At 36.0% G+C, this 16,887-nt stretch overlaps 44 non-coding genes across 44 annotated transcripts; all 44 read right to left on the reverse strand.

Annotated features, from left to right (window-relative positions):
* Positions 1-103: 103 nt before the first annotated feature.
* Positions 104-221, reverse strand: LOC135148973 (5S ribosomal RNA). The gene has a single exon (XR_010287049.1). It is a non-coding gene; the product is annotated as a 5S ribosomal RNA (ribosomal RNA).
* A 215-nt stretch (positions 222-436) lies between these two features.
* On the reverse strand, positions 437-555 carry LOC135148912 (5S ribosomal RNA). Its single transcript, XR_010286989.1, has one exon. It is a non-coding gene; the product is annotated as a 5S ribosomal RNA (ribosomal RNA).
* Positions 556-773: 218 nt separating this feature from the next.
* On the reverse strand, positions 774-892 carry LOC135148859 (5S ribosomal RNA). Its single transcript, XR_010286936.1, has one exon. It is a non-coding gene; the product is annotated as a 5S ribosomal RNA (ribosomal RNA).
* A 219-nt stretch (positions 893-1,111) lies between these two features.
* Positions 1,112-1,230, reverse strand: LOC135148855 (5S ribosomal RNA). Its single transcript, XR_010286932.1, has one exon. It is a non-coding gene; the product is annotated as a 5S ribosomal RNA (ribosomal RNA).
* Positions 1,231-1,450: 220 nt separating this feature from the next.
* On the reverse strand, positions 1,451-1,569 carry LOC135148976 (5S ribosomal RNA). The gene has a single exon (XR_010287052.1). It is a non-coding gene; the product is annotated as a 5S ribosomal RNA (ribosomal RNA).
* Positions 1,570-1,789: 220 nt separating this feature from the next.
* LOC135148872 (5S ribosomal RNA) lies at positions 1,790-1,908 on the reverse strand. Its single transcript, XR_010286949.1, has one exon. It is a non-coding gene; the product is annotated as a 5S ribosomal RNA (ribosomal RNA).
* A 218-nt stretch (positions 1,909-2,126) lies between these two features.
* LOC135148980 (5S ribosomal RNA) lies at positions 2,127-2,245 on the reverse strand. The gene has a single exon (XR_010287056.1). It is a non-coding gene; the product is annotated as a 5S ribosomal RNA (ribosomal RNA).
* A 220-nt stretch (positions 2,246-2,465) lies between these two features.
* LOC135148937 (5S ribosomal RNA) lies at positions 2,466-2,584 on the reverse strand. Its single transcript, XR_010287013.1, has one exon. It is a non-coding gene; the product is annotated as a 5S ribosomal RNA (ribosomal RNA).
* A 219-nt stretch (positions 2,585-2,803) lies between these two features.
* Positions 2,804-2,922, reverse strand: LOC135148987 (5S ribosomal RNA). The gene has a single exon (XR_010287063.1). It is a non-coding gene; the product is annotated as a 5S ribosomal RNA (ribosomal RNA).
* Positions 2,923-3,142: 220 nt separating this feature from the next.
* Positions 3,143-3,261, reverse strand: LOC135148873 (5S ribosomal RNA). The gene has a single exon (XR_010286950.1). It is a non-coding gene; the product is annotated as a 5S ribosomal RNA (ribosomal RNA).
* Positions 3,262-3,479: 218 nt separating this feature from the next.
* On the reverse strand, positions 3,480-3,598 carry LOC135148917 (5S ribosomal RNA). Its single transcript, XR_010286994.1, has one exon. It is a non-coding gene; the product is annotated as a 5S ribosomal RNA (ribosomal RNA).
* Positions 3,599-3,816: 218 nt separating this feature from the next.
* Positions 3,817-3,935, reverse strand: LOC135148827 (5S ribosomal RNA). Its single transcript, XR_010286904.1, has one exon. It is a non-coding gene; the product is annotated as a 5S ribosomal RNA (ribosomal RNA).
* A 219-nt stretch (positions 3,936-4,154) lies between these two features.
* LOC135148965 (5S ribosomal RNA) lies at positions 4,155-4,273 on the reverse strand. Its single transcript, XR_010287041.1, has one exon. It is a non-coding gene; the product is annotated as a 5S ribosomal RNA (ribosomal RNA).
* A 219-nt stretch (positions 4,274-4,492) lies between these two features.
* On the reverse strand, positions 4,493-4,611 carry LOC135148930 (5S ribosomal RNA). Its single transcript, XR_010287007.1, has one exon. It is a non-coding gene; the product is annotated as a 5S ribosomal RNA (ribosomal RNA).
* A 220-nt stretch (positions 4,612-4,831) lies between these two features.
* Positions 4,832-4,950, reverse strand: LOC135148874 (5S ribosomal RNA). Its single transcript, XR_010286951.1, has one exon. It is a non-coding gene; the product is annotated as a 5S ribosomal RNA (ribosomal RNA).
* A 218-nt stretch (positions 4,951-5,168) lies between these two features.
* On the reverse strand, positions 5,169-5,287 carry LOC135148918 (5S ribosomal RNA). Its single transcript, XR_010286995.1, has one exon. It is a non-coding gene; the product is annotated as a 5S ribosomal RNA (ribosomal RNA).
* A 220-nt stretch (positions 5,288-5,507) lies between these two features.
* On the reverse strand, positions 5,508-5,626 carry LOC135148938 (5S ribosomal RNA). Its single transcript, XR_010287014.1, has one exon. It is a non-coding gene; the product is annotated as a 5S ribosomal RNA (ribosomal RNA).
* Positions 5,627-5,845: 219 nt separating this feature from the next.
* On the reverse strand, positions 5,846-5,964 carry LOC135148959 (5S ribosomal RNA). The gene has a single exon (XR_010287035.1). It is a non-coding gene; the product is annotated as a 5S ribosomal RNA (ribosomal RNA).
* Positions 5,965-6,183: 219 nt separating this feature from the next.
* LOC135148875 (5S ribosomal RNA) lies at positions 6,184-6,302 on the reverse strand. The gene has a single exon (XR_010286952.1). It is a non-coding gene; the product is annotated as a 5S ribosomal RNA (ribosomal RNA).
* Positions 6,303-6,520: 218 nt separating this feature from the next.
* On the reverse strand, positions 6,521-6,639 carry LOC135148919 (5S ribosomal RNA). The gene has a single exon (XR_010286996.1). It is a non-coding gene; the product is annotated as a 5S ribosomal RNA (ribosomal RNA).
* A 219-nt stretch (positions 6,640-6,858) lies between these two features.
* On the reverse strand, positions 6,859-6,977 carry LOC135148898 (5S ribosomal RNA). Its single transcript, XR_010286975.1, has one exon. It is a non-coding gene; the product is annotated as a 5S ribosomal RNA (ribosomal RNA).
* Positions 6,978-7,196: 219 nt separating this feature from the next.
* LOC135148966 (5S ribosomal RNA) lies at positions 7,197-7,315 on the reverse strand. The gene has a single exon (XR_010287042.1). It is a non-coding gene; the product is annotated as a 5S ribosomal RNA (ribosomal RNA).
* Positions 7,316-7,533: 218 nt separating this feature from the next.
* On the reverse strand, positions 7,534-7,652 carry LOC135148882 (5S ribosomal RNA). Its single transcript, XR_010286959.1, has one exon. It is a non-coding gene; the product is annotated as a 5S ribosomal RNA (ribosomal RNA).
* A 966-nt stretch (positions 7,653-8,618) lies between these two features.
* On the reverse strand, positions 8,619-8,737 carry LOC135148955 (5S ribosomal RNA). Its single transcript, XR_010287031.1, has one exon. It is a non-coding gene; the product is annotated as a 5S ribosomal RNA (ribosomal RNA).
* A 219-nt stretch (positions 8,738-8,956) lies between these two features.
* Positions 8,957-9,075, reverse strand: LOC135148931 (5S ribosomal RNA). The gene has a single exon (XR_010287008.1). It is a non-coding gene; the product is annotated as a 5S ribosomal RNA (ribosomal RNA).
* A 220-nt stretch (positions 9,076-9,295) lies between these two features.
* Positions 9,296-9,414, reverse strand: LOC135148876 (5S ribosomal RNA). Its single transcript, XR_010286953.1, has one exon. It is a non-coding gene; the product is annotated as a 5S ribosomal RNA (ribosomal RNA).
* A 218-nt stretch (positions 9,415-9,632) lies between these two features.
* Positions 9,633-9,751, reverse strand: LOC135148920 (5S ribosomal RNA). Its single transcript, XR_010286997.1, has one exon. It is a non-coding gene; the product is annotated as a 5S ribosomal RNA (ribosomal RNA).
* Positions 9,752-9,972: 221 nt separating this feature from the next.
* LOC135148939 (5S ribosomal RNA) lies at positions 9,973-10,091 on the reverse strand. Its single transcript, XR_010287015.1, has one exon. It is a non-coding gene; the product is annotated as a 5S ribosomal RNA (ribosomal RNA).
* A 219-nt stretch (positions 10,092-10,310) lies between these two features.
* LOC135148949 (5S ribosomal RNA) lies at positions 10,311-10,429 on the reverse strand. The gene has a single exon (XR_010287025.1). It is a non-coding gene; the product is annotated as a 5S ribosomal RNA (ribosomal RNA).
* A 219-nt stretch (positions 10,430-10,648) lies between these two features.
* On the reverse strand, positions 10,649-10,767 carry LOC135148877 (5S ribosomal RNA). The gene has a single exon (XR_010286954.1). It is a non-coding gene; the product is annotated as a 5S ribosomal RNA (ribosomal RNA).
* A 217-nt stretch (positions 10,768-10,984) lies between these two features.
* Positions 10,985-11,103, reverse strand: LOC135148921 (5S ribosomal RNA). The gene has a single exon (XR_010286998.1). It is a non-coding gene; the product is annotated as a 5S ribosomal RNA (ribosomal RNA).
* Positions 11,104-11,322: 219 nt separating this feature from the next.
* LOC135148899 (5S ribosomal RNA) lies at positions 11,323-11,441 on the reverse strand. The gene has a single exon (XR_010286976.1). It is a non-coding gene; the product is annotated as a 5S ribosomal RNA (ribosomal RNA).
* A 219-nt stretch (positions 11,442-11,660) lies between these two features.
* Positions 11,661-11,779, reverse strand: LOC135148967 (5S ribosomal RNA). Its single transcript, XR_010287043.1, has one exon. It is a non-coding gene; the product is annotated as a 5S ribosomal RNA (ribosomal RNA).
* Positions 11,780-11,998: 219 nt separating this feature from the next.
* On the reverse strand, positions 11,999-12,117 carry LOC135148923 (5S ribosomal RNA). Its single transcript, XR_010287000.1, has one exon. It is a non-coding gene; the product is annotated as a 5S ribosomal RNA (ribosomal RNA).
* Positions 12,118-12,338: 221 nt separating this feature from the next.
* LOC135148941 (5S ribosomal RNA) lies at positions 12,339-12,457 on the reverse strand. The gene has a single exon (XR_010287017.1). It is a non-coding gene; the product is annotated as a 5S ribosomal RNA (ribosomal RNA).
* Positions 12,458-12,676: 219 nt separating this feature from the next.
* Positions 12,677-12,795, reverse strand: LOC135148950 (5S ribosomal RNA). The gene has a single exon (XR_010287026.1). It is a non-coding gene; the product is annotated as a 5S ribosomal RNA (ribosomal RNA).
* A 219-nt stretch (positions 12,796-13,014) lies between these two features.
* Positions 13,015-13,133, reverse strand: LOC135148879 (5S ribosomal RNA). The gene has a single exon (XR_010286956.1). It is a non-coding gene; the product is annotated as a 5S ribosomal RNA (ribosomal RNA).
* A 218-nt stretch (positions 13,134-13,351) lies between these two features.
* LOC135148924 (5S ribosomal RNA) lies at positions 13,352-13,470 on the reverse strand. The gene has a single exon (XR_010287001.1). It is a non-coding gene; the product is annotated as a 5S ribosomal RNA (ribosomal RNA).
* Positions 13,471-13,689: 219 nt separating this feature from the next.
* Positions 13,690-13,808, reverse strand: LOC135148901 (5S ribosomal RNA). The gene has a single exon (XR_010286978.1). It is a non-coding gene; the product is annotated as a 5S ribosomal RNA (ribosomal RNA).
* Positions 13,809-14,027: 219 nt separating this feature from the next.
* LOC135148969 (5S ribosomal RNA) lies at positions 14,028-14,146 on the reverse strand. The gene has a single exon (XR_010287045.1). It is a non-coding gene; the product is annotated as a 5S ribosomal RNA (ribosomal RNA).
* A 218-nt stretch (positions 14,147-14,364) lies between these two features.
* Positions 14,365-14,483, reverse strand: LOC135148925 (5S ribosomal RNA). The gene has a single exon (XR_010287002.1). It is a non-coding gene; the product is annotated as a 5S ribosomal RNA (ribosomal RNA).
* A 979-nt stretch (positions 14,484-15,462) lies between these two features.
* LOC135148962 (5S ribosomal RNA) lies at positions 15,463-15,581 on the reverse strand. The gene has a single exon (XR_010287038.1). It is a non-coding gene; the product is annotated as a 5S ribosomal RNA (ribosomal RNA).
* A 219-nt stretch (positions 15,582-15,800) lies between these two features.
* On the reverse strand, positions 15,801-15,919 carry LOC135148945 (5S ribosomal RNA). The gene has a single exon (XR_010287021.1). It is a non-coding gene; the product is annotated as a 5S ribosomal RNA (ribosomal RNA).
* A 220-nt stretch (positions 15,920-16,139) lies between these two features.
* LOC135148992 (5S ribosomal RNA) lies at positions 16,140-16,257 on the reverse strand. Its single transcript, XR_010287068.1, has one exon. It is a non-coding gene; the product is annotated as a 5S ribosomal RNA (ribosomal RNA).
* Between the last annotated feature and the right edge of the window lie 630 nt (positions 16,258-16,887).

Consider the following 16,887-nt stretch of genomic DNA (forward strand, 5'->3'; position numbering starts at 1 on the left):
GATGATGAAGACATTTTAAAGAAAGTTCGGAAAAGAATGTTGTATTATACCATAATCGAAGAAAAGTTGGTCTAAAAAAACGGATGGGAAAAAAATCGAAAAAGGGGTGCAACACGAGGACTTCCCAGGGGGTCACCCATCGTAGTACTACTCTCGCCCAAGCACGCTTAACTTCGGAGTTCTGATGGATCCGATGCATTAGTGCTGGTATGATCGCACCCGTCAGAGAAGCGCAAATAAATTGTATATACAGACTTCAGAATGTGTTATTTTGTTTAATAAATATAAAAATAATAGCAAAATAAAGAAATAAAGAATAAAAAATTAAAAGTGATGATGAAGACATTTTAAAGGAAAGTTCGGAAAAGAATGTTGTATTATACCATAATCGAAGAAAAGTTGGTTTAAAAAAAACGGATGGAAAAAAACCGAAAAAGGGGTGCAACACGAGGACTTCCCAGGGGGTCACCCATCCTAGTACTACTCTCGCCCAAGCACGCTTAACTTCGGAGTTCTGATGGAATCCGGTGCATTATTGCTGGTATGATCGCACCCGTCAGAGAAGCGCAAATAAATTATATATACAGACTTCAGAATATGTTGTTTTGTTTAATAAATATAAAAATAATAGCAAAAATAAAGAAATAAAAGAATAAAAAATTAAAAAATGATGATGAAGACATTTTAAAGGAAAGTTCGGAAAAGAATGTTGTATTATACCATAATCGAAGAAAAGTTGGTCTAAAAAAACGGATGGGAAAAAAATCGAAAAAGGGGTGCAACACGAGGACTTCCCAGGGGGTCACCCATCCTAGTACTACTCTCGCCCAAGCACGCTTGACTTCGGAGTTCTGATGGGATCCGGTGCATTAGTGCTGGTATGATCGCACCCGTCAGAGAAGCGCAAATAAATTGTATATACAGACTTCAGAATGTGTTATTTTGTTTAATAAATATAAAAATAATAGCAAAAATATTGGAATAAAAGAATAAAAAAATTAAAAAATGATGATGAAGACATTTTAAAGGAAAGTTCGGAAAAGAATGTTGTATTAACCCATAATCGAAGAAAAGTTGGTCTAAAAAAAACGGATGGGAAAAAATCGAAAAAGGGGTGCAACACGAGGACTTCCCAGGGGGTCACCCATCCTAGTACTACTCTCGCCCAAGCACGCTTAACTTCGGAGTTCTTATGGGATCCGGTGCATTAGTGCTGGTATGATCGCACCCGTCAAAGAAGCGCAAATAAATTGTATATACAGACTTCAGAATGTGTTATTTTGTTTAATAAATATTAAAATAATAGCAAAAATAAAGAAATAAAAGAATAAAAAATTAAAAAATGATGATGAAGACATTTTAAAGGAAAGTTCGGAAAAGAATGTTGTACTATACCATAATCGAAGAGAAGTTGGTTTAAAAAAAACGGATGGGAAAAAAATCGGAAAAAGGGGTGCAACACGAGGACTTCGAAGGGGGTCACCCATCCTAGTACTACTCTCGCCCAAGCACGCTTAACTTCGGGGTTCTGATGGGATCCGGTGCATTAGTGCTGATATGATCGCACCCGTCAGAGAAGCGCAAATAAATTGTATATACAGACTTCAGAATGTGTTATATTGTTTAGTAAATATAAAAATAATAGCAAAAATAAAGAAATAAAAGAATAAAAAATTAAAAAATGACGATGAAGACATTTTAAAGGAAAGTTCGGAAAAGAATGTTGTACTATACCATAATCGAAGAAAAGTTGGTTTAAAAAAAAACGGATGCGAAAAAAATCGAAAAAGGGGTGCAACACGAGGACTTCCAAGGGGGTCACCCATCCTAGTACTACTCTCGCCCAAGCACGCTTAACTTCGGAGTTCTGATGGGATCCGGTGCATTAGTGCTGGTATGATCGCACCCGTCAGAGAAGCGCAAATAAATTGTATATACAGACTTCAGAATGTTTTATATTGTTTAGTAAATATAAAAATAATAGCAAAAATAAAGAAATAAAAGAATAAAAAATTAAAAAATGATGATGAAGACATTTTAAAGGAAAGTTCGGAAAAGAATGTTGTATTATACCATAATCGAAGAAAAGTTGGTCTAAAAAAAGGGATGGGAAAAAAATCGAAAAAGGGGTGCAACACGAGGACTTCCCAGGGGGTCACCCATCCTAGTACTACTCTCGCCCAAGCACGCTTGACTTCGTACTTCTGATGGGATCCGGTGCATTAGTGCTGGTATGATCGCACCCGTCAGAGAAGCGCAAATAAATTGTATATACAGACTTCAGAATGTGTTATTTTGTTTAATAAATATAAAAATAATAGCAAAAATATTGAAATAAAAGAATAAAAAAATTAAAAAATGATGATGAAGACATTTTAAACGAAAGTTCGGAAAAGAATGTTGTATTATACCATAATCGAAGAAAAGTTGGTCTAAAAAAAACGGATGGGAAAAAAATCAAAAAAGGGGTGCAACACGAGGACTTCCCAGGGGGTCACCCATCTTAGTACTACTCTCGCCCAAGCACGCTTGACTTCGGACTTCTGATGGGATCCGGTGCATTAGTGCTGGTATGATCGCACCCGTCAAAGAAGCGCAAATAAATTTTATATACAGACTTCAGAATGTGTTATTTTGTTTAATAAATATAAAAATAATAGCAAAAAGAAAGAAATAAAAGAATAAAAAATTAAAAAATGATGATGAAGACATTTTAAAGGAAAGTTCGGAAAAGAATGTTGTACTATACCATAATCGAAAAAAAGTTGGTTTAAAAAAAACGGATGGGAAAAAAATCGAAAAAGGGGTGCAACACGAGGACTTCCAAGGGGGTCACCCATCCTAGGGCTACTCTCGCCCAAGCACGCTTAACTTCGGGGTTCTGATGGGATCCGGTGCATTAGTGCTGGTATGATCGCACCCGTCAAAGAAGCGCAAATAAGTTGTATATACAGACTTCATAATGTGTTATTTTGTTTAGTAAATATAAAAATAATAGCAAAAATAAAGAAATAAAAGAATAAAAAATTAAAAAATGATGATGAAGACATTTTAAAGGAAAGTTCGGAAAAGAATGTTGTACTATACCATAATCGAAGAAAAGTTGGTTTAAAAAAAACGGATGCGAAAAAAAATCGAAAAAGGGGTGCAACACGAGGACTTCCAAGGGGGTCACCCATCCTAGTACTACTCTCGCCCAAGCACGCTTAACTTCGGAGTTCTGATGGGATCCGGTGCATTAGTGCTGGTATGATCGCACCCGTCAGAGAAGCGCAAATAAATTGTATATACAGACTTCAGAATGTGTTATATTGTTTAGTAAATATAAAAATAATTGCAAAAATAAAGAAATAAAAGAATAAAAAATTAAAAAATGATGATGAAGACATTTTAAAGGAAAGTTCGGAAAAGAATGTTGTATTATACCATAATCGAAGAAAAGTTGGTCTAAAAAAAGGGATGGGAAAAAAATCGAAAAAGGGGTGCAACACGAGGACTTCCCAGGGGGTCACCCATCCTAGTACTACTCTCGCCCAAGCACGCTTGACTTCGGACTTCTGATGGGATCCGGTGCATTAGTGCTGGTATGATCGCACCCGTCAGAGAAGCGCAAATAAATTGTATATACAGACTTCAGAATGTGTTATTTTGTTTAATAAATATAAAAATAATAGCAAAAATATTGAAATAAAAGAATAAAAAATTAAAAAATGATGATGAAGACATTTTAAACGAAAGTTCGGAAAAGAATGTTGTATTATACCATAATCGAAGAAAAGTTGGTCTAAAAAAACGGATGGGAAAAAAATCGAAAAAGGGGTGCAACACGAGGACTTCCCAGGGGGTCACCCATCCTAGTACTACTCTCGCCCAAGCACGCTTAACTTCGGAGTTCTGATGGGATCCGGTGCATTAGTGCTGGTATGATCGCACCCGTCAAAGAAGCGCAAATAAATTATATATACAGACTTCAGAATGTGTTATTTTGTTTAATAAATATAAAAATAATAGCAAAAAGAAAGAAATAAAAGAATAAAAAATTAAAAAATGATGATGAAGACATTTTAAAGGAAAGTTCGGAAAAGAATGTTGTATTAACCCATAATCGAAGAAAAGTTGGTCTAAAAAAAACGGATGGGAAAAAAATCGAAAAAGGGGTGCAACACGAGGACTTCCCAGGGGGTCACCCATCCTAGTACTACTCTCGCATAAGCACGCTTCACTTCGGAGTTCTGATGGGATCCGGTGCATTAGTGCTGGTATGATCGCACCCGTCAGAGAAGCGGAAATAAATTGTATATACAGACTTCAGAATGTGTTATTTTGTTTAATAAATATAAAAATAATAGCAAAAATAAAGAAATAAAGGAATAAAAAATTAAAAAATGATGATGAAGACATTTTAAAGGAAAGTTCGGAAAAGAATGTTGTATTATACCATAATCGAAGAAAAGTTGGTTTAAAAAAAACGGATGGGAAAAAAATCGAAAAAGGGGTGCAACACGAGGACTTCCAAGGGGGTCACCCATCCTAGTACTACTCTCGCCCAAGCACGCTTAACTTCGGGGTTCTGATGGGATCCGGTGCATTAGTGCTGGTATGATCGCACCCGTCAGAGAAGCGCAAATAAATTGTATATACAGACTTCAGAATGTGTTATATTGTTTAGTAAATATAAAAATAATAGCAAAAATAAAGAAATAAAAGAATAAAAAATTAAAAAATGATGATGAAGACATTTTAAAGGAAAGTTCGGAAAAGAATGTTGTACTATACCATAATCGAAGAAAAGTTGGTTTAAAAAAAAACTGATGCGAAAAAAATCGAAAAAGGGGTGCAACACGAGGACTTCCAAGGGGGTCACCCATCCTAGTACTACTCTCGCCCAAGCACGCTTAACTTCGGAGTTCTGATGGGATCCGGTGCATTAGTGCTGGTATGATCGCACCCGTCAGAGAAGCGCAAATAAATTGTATATACAGACTTCAGAATGTTTTATATTGTTTAGTAAATATAAAAATAATAGCAAAAATAAAGAAATGAAAGAATAAAAAATTAAAAAATGATGATGAAGACATTTTAAAGGAAAGTTCGGAAAAGAATATTGTATTATACCATAATCGAAGAAAAGTTGGTCTAAAAAAAGGGATGGGAAAAAAATCGAAAAAGGGGTGCAACACGAGGACTTCCCAGGGGGTCACCCATCCTAGTACTACTCTCGCCCAAGCACGCTTGACTTCGGACTTCTGATGGGATCCGGTGCATTAGTGCTGGTATGATCGCACCCGTCAGAGAAGCGCAAATAAATTGTATATACAGACTTCAGAATGTGTTATTTTGTTTAATAAATATAAAAATAATAGCAAAAATATTGAAATAAAAGAATAAAAAAATTAAAAAATGATGATGAAGACATTTTAAACGAAAGTTCGGAAAAGAATGTTGTATTATACCATAATCGAAGAAAAGTTGGTCTAAAAAAAACGGATGGGAAAAAAATCGAAAAAGGGGTGCAACACGAGGACTTCCCAGGGGGTCACCCATCTTAGTACTACTCTCGCCCAAGCACGCTTGACTTCGGACTTCTGATGGGATCCGGTGCATTAGTGCTGGTATGATCGCACCCGTCAAAGAAGCGCAAATAAATTTTATATACAGACTTCAGAATGTGTTATTTTGTTTAATAAATATAAAAATAATAGCAAAAAGAAAGAAATAAAAGAATAAAAAATTAAAAAATGATGATGAAGACATTTTAAAGGAAAGTTCGGAAAAGAATGTTGTACTATACCATAATCGAAAAAAAGTTGGTTTAAAAAAAACGGATGCGAAAAAAATCGAAAAAGGGGTGCAACACGAGGACTTCCAAGGGGGTCACCCATCCTAGTACTACTCTCGCCCAAGCACGCTTAACTTCGGGGTTCTGATGGGATCTGGTGCATTAGTGCTGGTATGATCGCACCCGTCAAAGAAGCGCAAATAAGTTGTATATACAGACTTCATAATGTGTTATTTTGTTTAGTAAATATAAAAATAATAGCAAAAATAAAGAAATAAAAGAATAAAAAATTAAAAAATGATGATGAAGACATTTTAAAGGAAAGTTCGGAAAAGAATGTTGTACTATACCATAATCGAAGAAAAGTTGGTTTAAAAAAAACGGATGCGAAAAAAATCGAAAAGGGGGTGCAACACGAGGACTTCCAAGGGGGTCACCCATCCTAGTACTACTCTCGCCCAAGCACGCTTAACTTCGGAGTTCTGATGGGATCCGGTGCATTAGTGCTGGTATGATCGCACCCGTCAGAGAACCGCAAATAAATTGTATATACACACTTCAGAATGTGTTATATTGTTTAGTAAATATAAAAATAATAGCAAAAATAAAGAAATAAAAGAATAAAAAATTAAAAAATGATGATGAAGACATTTTAAAGGAAAGTTCGGAAAAGAATGTTGTATTATACCATAATCGAAGAAAAGTTGGTCTAAAAAAAGGGATGGGAAAAAAATCGAAAAAGGGGTGCAACACGAGGACTTCCCAGGGGGTCACCCATCCTAGTACTACTCTCGCCCAAGCACGCTTGACTTCGGACTTCTGATGGGATCCGGTGCATTAGTGCTGGTATGATCGCACCCGTCAGAGAAGCGCAAATAAATTGTATATACAGACTTCAGAATGTGTTATTTTGTTTAATAAATATAAAAATAATAGCAAAAATATTGTAATAAAAGAATAAAAAATTAAAAAATGATGATGAAGACATTTTAAACGAAAGTTCGGAAAAGAATGTTGTATTATACCATAATCGAAGAAAAGTTGGTCTAAAAAAAACGGATGGGAAAAAAATCGAAAAAGGGGTGCAACACGAGGACTTCCCAGGGGGTCACCCATCCTAGTACTACTCTCGCCCAAGCACGCTTAACTTCGGAGTTTTGATGGGATCCGGTGCATTAGTGCTGGTATGATCGCACCCGTCAAAGAAGCGCAAATAAATTGTATATACAGACTTCAGAATGTGTTATTTTGTTTAATAAATATAAAAATAATAGCAAAAAGAAAGAAATAAAAGAATAAAAAATTAAAAAATGATGATGAAGACATTTTAAAGGAAAGTTCGGAAAAGAATGTTGTATTAACCCATAATCGAAGAAAAGTTGGTCTAAAAAAAACGGATGGGAAAAAAATCGAAAAAGGGGTGCAACACGAGGACTTCCCAGGGGGTCACCCATCCTAGTACTACTCTCGCATAAGCACGCTTCACTTCGGAGTTCTGATGGGATCCGGTGCATTAGTGCTGGTATGATCGCACCCGTCAGAGAAGCGCAAATAAATTGTATATACAGACTTCAGAATGTGTTATTTTGTTTAATAAATATAAAAATAATAGCAAAAATAAAGAAATAAAGGAATAAAAAATTAAAAAATGATGATGAAGACATTTTAAAGGAAAGTTCGGAAAAGAATGTTGTATTATACCATAATCGAAGAAAAGTTGGTTTAAAAAAACGGATGGGAAAAAAATCGAAAAAGGGGTGCAACACGAGGACTTCCCAGGGGGTCACCCATCCTAGTACTACTCTCGCCCAAGCACGCTTAACTTCGGAATTCTGATGGGATCCGGTGCATTAGTGCTGGTATGATCGCACCCGTCAGAAAAGCGCAAATAAATTGTATATACAGACTTCAGAATGTGTTATTTTGTTTAATAAATATAAAAATAATAGCAAAAATAAAGAAATAAAAGAATAAAAAATTAAAAAATTAAAAAGTGATGATGAAGACATTTTAAAGGAAAGTTCGGAAAAGAATGTTCTATTATACCATAATCGAAGAAAAGTTGGTTTACAAAAAACTAGGGGTGTTCACCGAACCGCCCACACCGCACAAACCGCCCACACCGCACCAAACCGCACCACAAAATGCGGTTTAAAATTTTTGTGTTGCGGTTGCGGGTTGAATTTTTTACAAACCGCGCGGTGCGCTGCGGGTTGTGGTTTGAGATTTAGGTATCACGGTTCAAACCGCACCGCACCACATATAATATATATATATATATATATATATATATATATATATATATATTATAATATTTATATCATATATTTATTTTGGCCCATATTTCAGATTAGCCCAGCCCAACAATAGTGTAACCTAATATTAACCCTGCGACTCTCATCTCTTCACAGTTCATTTGACATGTACTTGTTTTTATATACCACTGTGATAGCTCCTGCCACTGTCTAGTATGCCAAATATGAAGCTGCTTTTGAGTTTGTAATTGACTATTTGTAATGTGATTTTACACTCGGATGTTGATTTGGCCACTCAATGAAGAGACGAATTATTTAGTGACTTCTAAATTTTATTGTAATTTTGAATTTTTTTATAATTGTAAAAGTAAAATTGTTAGACCGCACAAACCGCATAGACCGCACTGCACCGCACCGCATTTATGCGGTGTGGTTTACGTGGTTTTTGATTTACGCGGTGCGGTCGCGGTTTAAGTTTTTAACCAAACCGCATATGAGGGTTGGTCTGCGGTTTTAGGTAAAAACCGCACCACCCGCACCTCGAACACCCCTAAAAAAATCGGATGGGAAAAAAAACCAAAAAAGGGGTGCAACACGAGGACTTCCCAGGGGGTCACCCATCCTAGTACTACTCTCGCCCAAGCACGCTTAACTTTGGAGTTCTGATGGAATCCGGTGCATTATTGCTGGTATGATCGCACCCGTCAGAGAAGCGCAAATAAATTGTATATACAGACTTCAGAATGTGTTATTTTGTTTAATAAATATAAAAATAATAGCAAAAATAAAATAATAAAAGAATAAAAAATTAAAAAATGATGATGAAGACATTTTAAAGGAAAGTTCGGAAAAGAATGTTGTACTATACCATAATCGAAGAAAAGTTGGTTTAAAAAAAACGGATGGGAAAAAAATCGAAAAAGGGGTGCAACACGAGGACTTCCAAGGGGGTCACCCATCCTAGTACTACTCTCGCCCAAGCACGCTTAACTTCGGGGTTCTGATGGGATCCGGTGCATTAGTGCTGGTATGATCGCACCCGTCAGAGAAGCGCAAATAAATTGTATATACAGACTTCAGAATGTGTTATATTGTTTAGTAAATATAAAAATAATAGCAAAAATAAAGAAATAAAAGAATAAAAAATTAAAAAATGATGATGAAGACATTTTAAAGGAAAGTTCGGAAAAGAATGTTGTACTATACCATAATCGAAGAAAAGTTGGTTTAAAAAAAAACTGATGCGAAAAAAATCGAAAAAGGGGTGCAACACGAGGACTTCCAAGGGGGTCACCCATCCTAGTACTACTCTCGCCCAAGCACGCTTAACTTCGGAGTTCTGATGGGATCCGGTGCATTAGTGCTGGTATGATCGCACCCGTCAGAGAAGCGCAAATAAATTGTATATACAGACTTCAGAATGTTTTATATTGTTTAGTAAATATAAAAATAATAGCAAAAATAAAGAAATGAAAGAATAAAAAATTAAAAAATGATGATGAAGACATTTTAAAGGAAAGTTCGGAAAAGAATGTTGTATTATACCATAATCGAAGAAAAGTTGGTCTAAAAAAAGGGATGGGAAAAAAATCGAAAAAGGGGTGCAACACGAGGACTTCCCAGGGGGTCACCCATCCTAGTACTACTCTCGCCCAAGCACGCTTGACTTCGGACTTCTGATGGGATCCGGTGCATTAGTGCTGGTATGATCGCACCCGTCAGAGAAGCGCAAATAAATTGTATATACAGACTTCAGAATGTGTTATTTTGTTTAATAAATATAAAAATAATAGCAAAAATATTGAAATAAAAGAATAAAAAAAATTAAAAAATGATGATGAAGACATTTTAAACGAAAGTTCGGAAAAGAATGTTGTATTATACCATAATCGAAGAAAAGTTGGTCTAAAAAAAACGGATGGGAAAAAAATCGAAAAAGGGGTGCAACACGAGGACTTCCCAGGGGGTCACCCATCTTAGTACTACTCTCGCCCAAGCACGCTTGACTTCGGACTTCTGATGGGATCCGGTGCATTAGTGCTGGTATGATCGCACCCGTCAAAGAAGCGCAAATAAATTTTATATACAGACTTCAGAATGTGTTATTTTGTTTAATAAATATAAAAATAATAGCAAAAAGAAAGAAATAAAAGAATAAAAAATTAAAAAATGATGATGAAGACATTTTAAAGGAAAGTTCGGAAAAGAATGTTGTACTATACCATAATCGAAAAAAAGTTGGTTTAAAAAAAACGGATGGGAAAAAAATCGAAAAAGGGATGCAACACGAGGACTTCCAAGGGGGTCACCCATCCTAGTACTACTCTCGCCCAAGCACGCTTAACTTCGGGGTTCTGATGGGATCCGGTGCATTAGTGCTGGTATGATCGCACCCGTCAAAGAAGCGCAAATAAGTTGTATATACAGACTTCATAATGTGTTATTTTGTTTAGTAAATATAAAAATAATAGCAAAAATAAAGAAATAAAAGAATAAAAAATTAAAAAATGATGATGAAGACATTTTAAAGGAAAGTTCGGAAAAGAATGTTGTACTATACCATAATCGAAGAAAAGTTGGTTTAAAAAAAACGGATGCGAAAAAAATCAAAAAAGGGGTGCAACACGAGGACTTCCAAGGGGGTCACCCATCCTAGTACTACTCTCGCCCAAGCACGCTTAACTTCGGAGTTCTGATGGGATCCGGTGCATTAGTGCTGGTATGATCGCACCCGTCAGAGAAGCGCAAATAAATTGTATATACACACTTCAGAATGTGTTATATTGTTTAGTAAATATAAAAATAATAGCAAAAATAAAGAAATAAAAGAATAAAAATTAAAAAATGATGATGAAGACATTTTAAAGGAAAGTTCGGAAAAGAATGTTGTATTATACCATAATCGAAGAAAAGTTGGTCTAAAAAAAGGGATGGGAAAAAAATCGAAAAAGGGGTGCAACACGAGGACTTCCCAGGGGGTCACCCATCCTAGTACTACTCTCGCCCAAGCACGCTTGACTTCGGACTTCTGATGGGATCCGGTGCATTAGTGCTGGTATGATCGCACCCGTCAGAGAAGCGCAAATAAATTGTATATACAGACTTCAGAATGTGTTATTTTGTTTAATAAATATAAAAATAATAGCAAAAATATTGTAATAAAAGAATAAAAAATTAAAAAATGATGATGAAGACATTTTAAACGAAAGTTCGGAAAAGAATGTTGTATTATACCATAATCGAAGAAAAGTTGGTCTAAAAAAAACGGATGGGAAAAAAATCGAAAAAGGGGTGCAACACGAGGACTTCCCAGGGGGTCACCCATCCTAGTACTACTCTCGCCCAAGCACGCTTAACTTCGGAGTTTTGATGGGATCCGGTGCATTAGTGCTGGTATGATCGCACCCGTCAAAGAAGCGCAAATAAATTGTATATACAGACTTCAGAATGTGTTATTTTGTTTAATAAATATAAAAATAATAGCAAAAAGAAAGAAATAAAAGAATAAAAAATTAAAAAATGATGATGAAGACATTTTAAAGGAAAGTTCGGAAAAGAATGTTGTATTAACCCATAATCGAAGAAAAGTTGGTCTAAAAAAAACGGATGGGAAAAAAATCGAAAAAGGGGTGCAACACGAGGACTTCCCAGGGGGTCACCCATCCTAGTACTACTCTCGCATAAGCACGCTTCACTTCGGAGTTCTGATGGGATCCGGTGCATTAGTGCTGGTATGATCGCACCCGTCAGAGAAGCGCAAATAAATTGTATATACAGACTTCAGAATGTTTTATATTGTTTAGTAAATATAAAAATAATAGCAAAAAGAAAGAAATAAAAGAATAAAAAATTAAAAAATGATGATGAAGACATTTTAAAGGAAAGTTCGGAAAAGAATGTTGTACTATACCATAATCGAAGAAAAGTTGGTCTAAAAAAAACGGATGGGAAAAAAATCGAAAAAGGGGTGCAACACGAGGACTTCCCAGGGGGTCACCCATCCTAGTACTACTCTCGCCCAAGCACGCTTGACTTCGGACTTCTGATGGGATCCGGTGCATTAGTGCTGGTATGATCGCACCCGTCAGAGAAGCGCAAATAAATTGTATATACAGACTTCAGAATGTGTTATTTTGTTTAATAAATATAAAAATAATAGCAAAAATATTGAAATAAAAGAATAAAAAAAATTAAAAAATGATGATGAAGACATTTTAAACGAAAGTTCGGAAAAGAATGTTGTATTATACCATAATCGAAGAAAAGTTGGTCTAAAAAAAACGGATGGGAAAAAAATCGAAAAAGGGGTGCAACACGAGGACTTCCCAGGGGGTCACCCATCTTAGTACTACTCTCGCCCAAGCACGCTTGACTTCGGACTTCTGATGGGATCCGGTGCATTAGTGCTGGTATGATCGCACCCGTCAAAGAAGCGCAAATAAATTTTATATACAGACTTCAGAATGTGTTATTTTGTTTAATAAATATAAAAATAATAGCAAAAAGAAAGAAATAAAAGAATAAAAAATTAAAAAATGATGATGAAGACATTTTAAAGGAAAGTTCGGAAAAGAATGTTGTACTATACCATAATCGAAAAAAAGTTGGTTTAAAAAAAACGGATGGGAAAAAAATCGAAAAAGGGATGCAACACGAGGACTTCCAAGGGGGTCACCCATCCTAGTACTACTCTCGCCCAAGCACGCTTAACTTCGGGGTTCTGATGGGATCCGGTGCATTAGTGCTGGTATGATCGCACCCGTCAAAGAAGCGCAAATAAGTTGTATATACAGACTTCATAATGTGTTATTTTGTTTAGTAAATATAAAAATAATAGCAAAAATAAAGAAATAAAAGAATAAAAAATTAAAAAATGATGATGAAGACATTTTAAAGGAAAGTTCGGAAAAGAATGTTGTACTATACCATAATCGAAGAAAAGTTGGTTTAAAAAAAACGGATGCGAAAAAAATCAAAAAAGGGGTGCAACACGAGGACTTCCAAGGGGGTCACCCATCCTAGTACTACTCTCGCCCAAGCACGCTTAACTTCGGAGTTCTGATGGGATCCGGTGCATTAGTGCTGGTATGATCGCACCCGTCAGAGAAGCGCAAATAAATTGTATATACACACTTCAGAATGTGTTATATTGTTTAGTAAATATAAAAATAATAGCAAAAATAAAGAAATAAAAGAATAAAAAATTAAAAAATGATGATGAAGACATTTTAAAGGAAAGTTCGGAAAAGAATGTTGTATTATACCATAATCGAAGAAAAGTTGGTCTAAAAAAAGGGATGGGAAAAAAATCGAAAAAGGGGTGCAACACGAGGACTTCCCAGGGGGTCACCCATCCTAGTACTACTCTCGCCCAAGCACGCTTGACTTCGGACTTCTGATGGGATCCGGTGCATTAGTGCTGGTATGATCGCACCCGTCAGAGAAGCGCAAATAAATTGTATATACAGACTTCAGAATGTGTTATTTTGTTTAATAAATATAAAAATAATAGCAAAAATATTGTAATAAAAGAATAAAAAATTAAAAAATGATGATGAAGACATTTTAAACGAAAGTTCGGAAAAGAATGTTGTATTATACCATAATCGAAGAAAAGTTGGTCTAAAAAAAACGGATGGGAAAAAAATCGAAAAAGGGGTGCAACACGAGGACTTCCCAGGGGGTCACCCATCCTAGTACTACTCTCGCCCAAGCACGCTTAACTTCGGAGTTTTGATGGGATCCGGTGCATTAGTGCTGGTATGATCGCACCCGTCAAAGAAGCGCAAATAAATTGTATATACAGACTTCAGAATGTGTTATTTTGTTTAATAAATATAAAAATAATAGCAAAAAGAAAGAAATAAAAGAATAAAAAATTAAAAAATGATGATGAAGACATTTTAAAGGAAAGTTCGGAAAAGAATGTTGTATTAACCCATAATCGAAGAAAAGTTGGTCTAAAAAAAACGGATGGGAAAAAAATCGAAAAAGGGGTGCAACACGAGGACTTCCCAGGGGGTCACCCATCCTAGTACTACTCTCGCATAAGCACGCTTCACTTCGGAGTTCTGATGGGATCCGGTGCATTAGTGCTGGTATGATCGCACCCGTCAGAGAAGCGCAAATAAATTGTATATACAGACTTCAGAATGTTTTATATTGTTTAGTAAATATAAAAATAATAGCAAAAATAAAGAAATGAAAGAATAAAAAATTAAAAAATGATGATGAAGACATTTTAAAGGAAAGTTCGGAAAAGAATGTTGTATTATACCATAATCGAAGAAAAGTTGGTCTAAAAAAAGGGATGGGAAAAAAATCGAAAAAGGGGTGCAACACGAGGACTTCCCAGGGGGTCACCCATCCTAGTACTACTCTCGCCCAAGCACGCTTGACTTCGGACTTCTGATGGGATCCGGTGCATTAGTGCTGGTATGATCGCACCCGTCAGAAAAGCGCAAATAAATTGTATATACAGACTTCAGAATGTGTTATTTTGTTTAATAAATATAAAAATAATAGCAAAAATAAAGAAATAAAAGAATAAAAAATTAAAAAATTAAAAAGTGATGATGAAGACATTTTAAAGGAAAGTTCGGAAAAGAATGTTCTATTATACCATAATCGAAGAAAAGTTGGTTTACAAAAAACTAGGGGTGTTCACCGAACCGCCCACACCGCACAAACCGCCCACACCGCACCAAACCGCACCACAAAATGCGGTTTAAAATTTTTGTGGTGCGGTTGCGGGTTGAATTTTTTACAAACCGCGCGGTGCGCTGCGGGTTGTGGTTTGAGATTTAGGTATCACGGTTCAAACCGCACCGCACCACATATAATATATATATATATATATATATATTATAATATTTATATAATATAATATATGTATATATAATATTTATATCATATATTTATTTTGGCCCATATTTCAGATTAGCCCAGCCCAACAATAGTGTAACCTAATATTAACCCTGCGACTCTCATCTCTTCACAGTTCATTTGACATGTACTTGTTTTTATATACCACTGTGATAGCTACTGCCACTGTCTAGTATGCCAAATATGAAGCTGCTTTTGAGTTTGTAATTGACTATTTGTAATGTGATTTTACACTCGGATGTTGATTTGGCCACTCAATGAAGAGACGAATTATTTAGTGACTTCTAAATTTTATTGTAATTTTGAATTTTTTTATAATTGTAAAAGTAAAATTGTTAGACCGCACAAACCGCATAGACCGCACTGCACCGCACCGCATTTATGCGGTGTGGTTTACGTGGTTTTTGATTTACGCGGTGCGGTCGCGGTTTAAGTTTTTAACCAAACCGCATATGCGGGTTGGTCTGCGGTTTTAGGTAAAAACCGCACCACCCGCACCTCGAACACCCCTAAAAAAATCGGATGGGAAAAAAAACCGAAAAAGGGGTGCAACACGAGGACTTCCCAGGGGGTCACCCATCCTAGTACTACTCTCGCCCAAGCACACTTAACTTTGGAGTTCTGATGGAATCCGGTGCATTATTGCTGGTATGATCGCACCCGTCAGAGAAGCGCAAATAAATTGTATATACAGACTTCAGAATGTGTTATTTTGTTTAATAAATATAAAAATAATAGCAAAAATAAAAGAATAAAAGAATAAAAAATTAAAAAATGATGATGAAGACATTTTAAAGGAAAGTTCGGAAAAGAATGTTGTATTATACCATAATCGAAGAAAAGTTGGTCTAAAAAAAACGGATGGGAAAAAAATCGAAAAAGGGGTGCAACACGAGGACTTCCCAGGGGGTCACCCATCCTAGTACTACTCTCGCCCAAGCACGCTTAACTTCGGAGTTCTGATGGGATCCGGTGCATTGGTGCTGGTATGATGGCACCAGTCAGAGAAGCGCAAATAAATTGTATATACAGACTTCAGAATGTGTTATTTTGTTTAATAAATATAAAAATAATAGCAAAAATAAAGAAATAAAAGAATAAAAAATTAAAAAATGACGATGAAGACATTTTAAAGGAAAGTTCGGAAAAGAATGTTGTATTATACCATTATCGAAGAAAAGTTGGTTTAAAAACAAACGGATGGGAAAAAAATCGAAAAAGTGGTGCAACACGAGGACTTCCCAGGGGGTCACCCATCCAAGTACTACTCTCGCCCAAGCCGCTTAACTTCGGAGTTCTTATGGGATCCGGTGCATTAGTGCTGGTATGATCGAACCCGTCAAAGAAGCGCAAATAAATTGTATATACAGACTTCCGAAAGTGTTATTTTGTTTAATAAATATAAAAATAATAGCAAAAATAAAGAAATAAAAGAATAAAAAATTAAAAAATGATGATGAAGACATTTTAAAGGAAAGTTCGGAAAAGAATGTTGTATTATACCATAATCGAAGAAAAGTTGGTTTAAAAAAAACGGATGGGAAAAAAATCGAAAAAGGGGTGCAACATGATAAGTGGATTTTATATCCACTTGGAAGCTTTCGTTTTGACTTAAATGGATGATCTGGGCTCAAGCTTTTGATGTTTTTGATATGTTTTAGTATGATGTTGTGTAGGTTTCTTTGGAGGAGAACGAAGAGGAGATTCATAGCTTTCATTGAAAAAAAACGGCGAAGAAATCGGATGCGCGAGTCAAAAGTTATGGACAAAGAAGTGGGCTGCTGAATTGGGGCACCCGCCCCAAATATGGCGCACCTGCCCCGTTGGCGCACCCGCCCCAAATCTGGCGCACCGGCACCAAACTGGCAGCGAATTTAGGCCCGTTTTGCCCGTTTCTGATCCGTTTGAAGGCCCGATCGCTGGGGAAGTTTAAGAAAGGCTTTGGGGGACTAAACACATAACCTAGAA

Source organism: Daucus carota, chromosome 8 (assembly GCF_001625215.2).
Source record: "Daucus carota subsp. sativus chromosome 8, DH1 v3.0, whole genome shotgun sequence".
Taxonomy (NCBI): Eukaryota; Viridiplantae; Streptophyta; class Magnoliopsida; order Apiales; family Apiaceae; genus Daucus; species Daucus carota.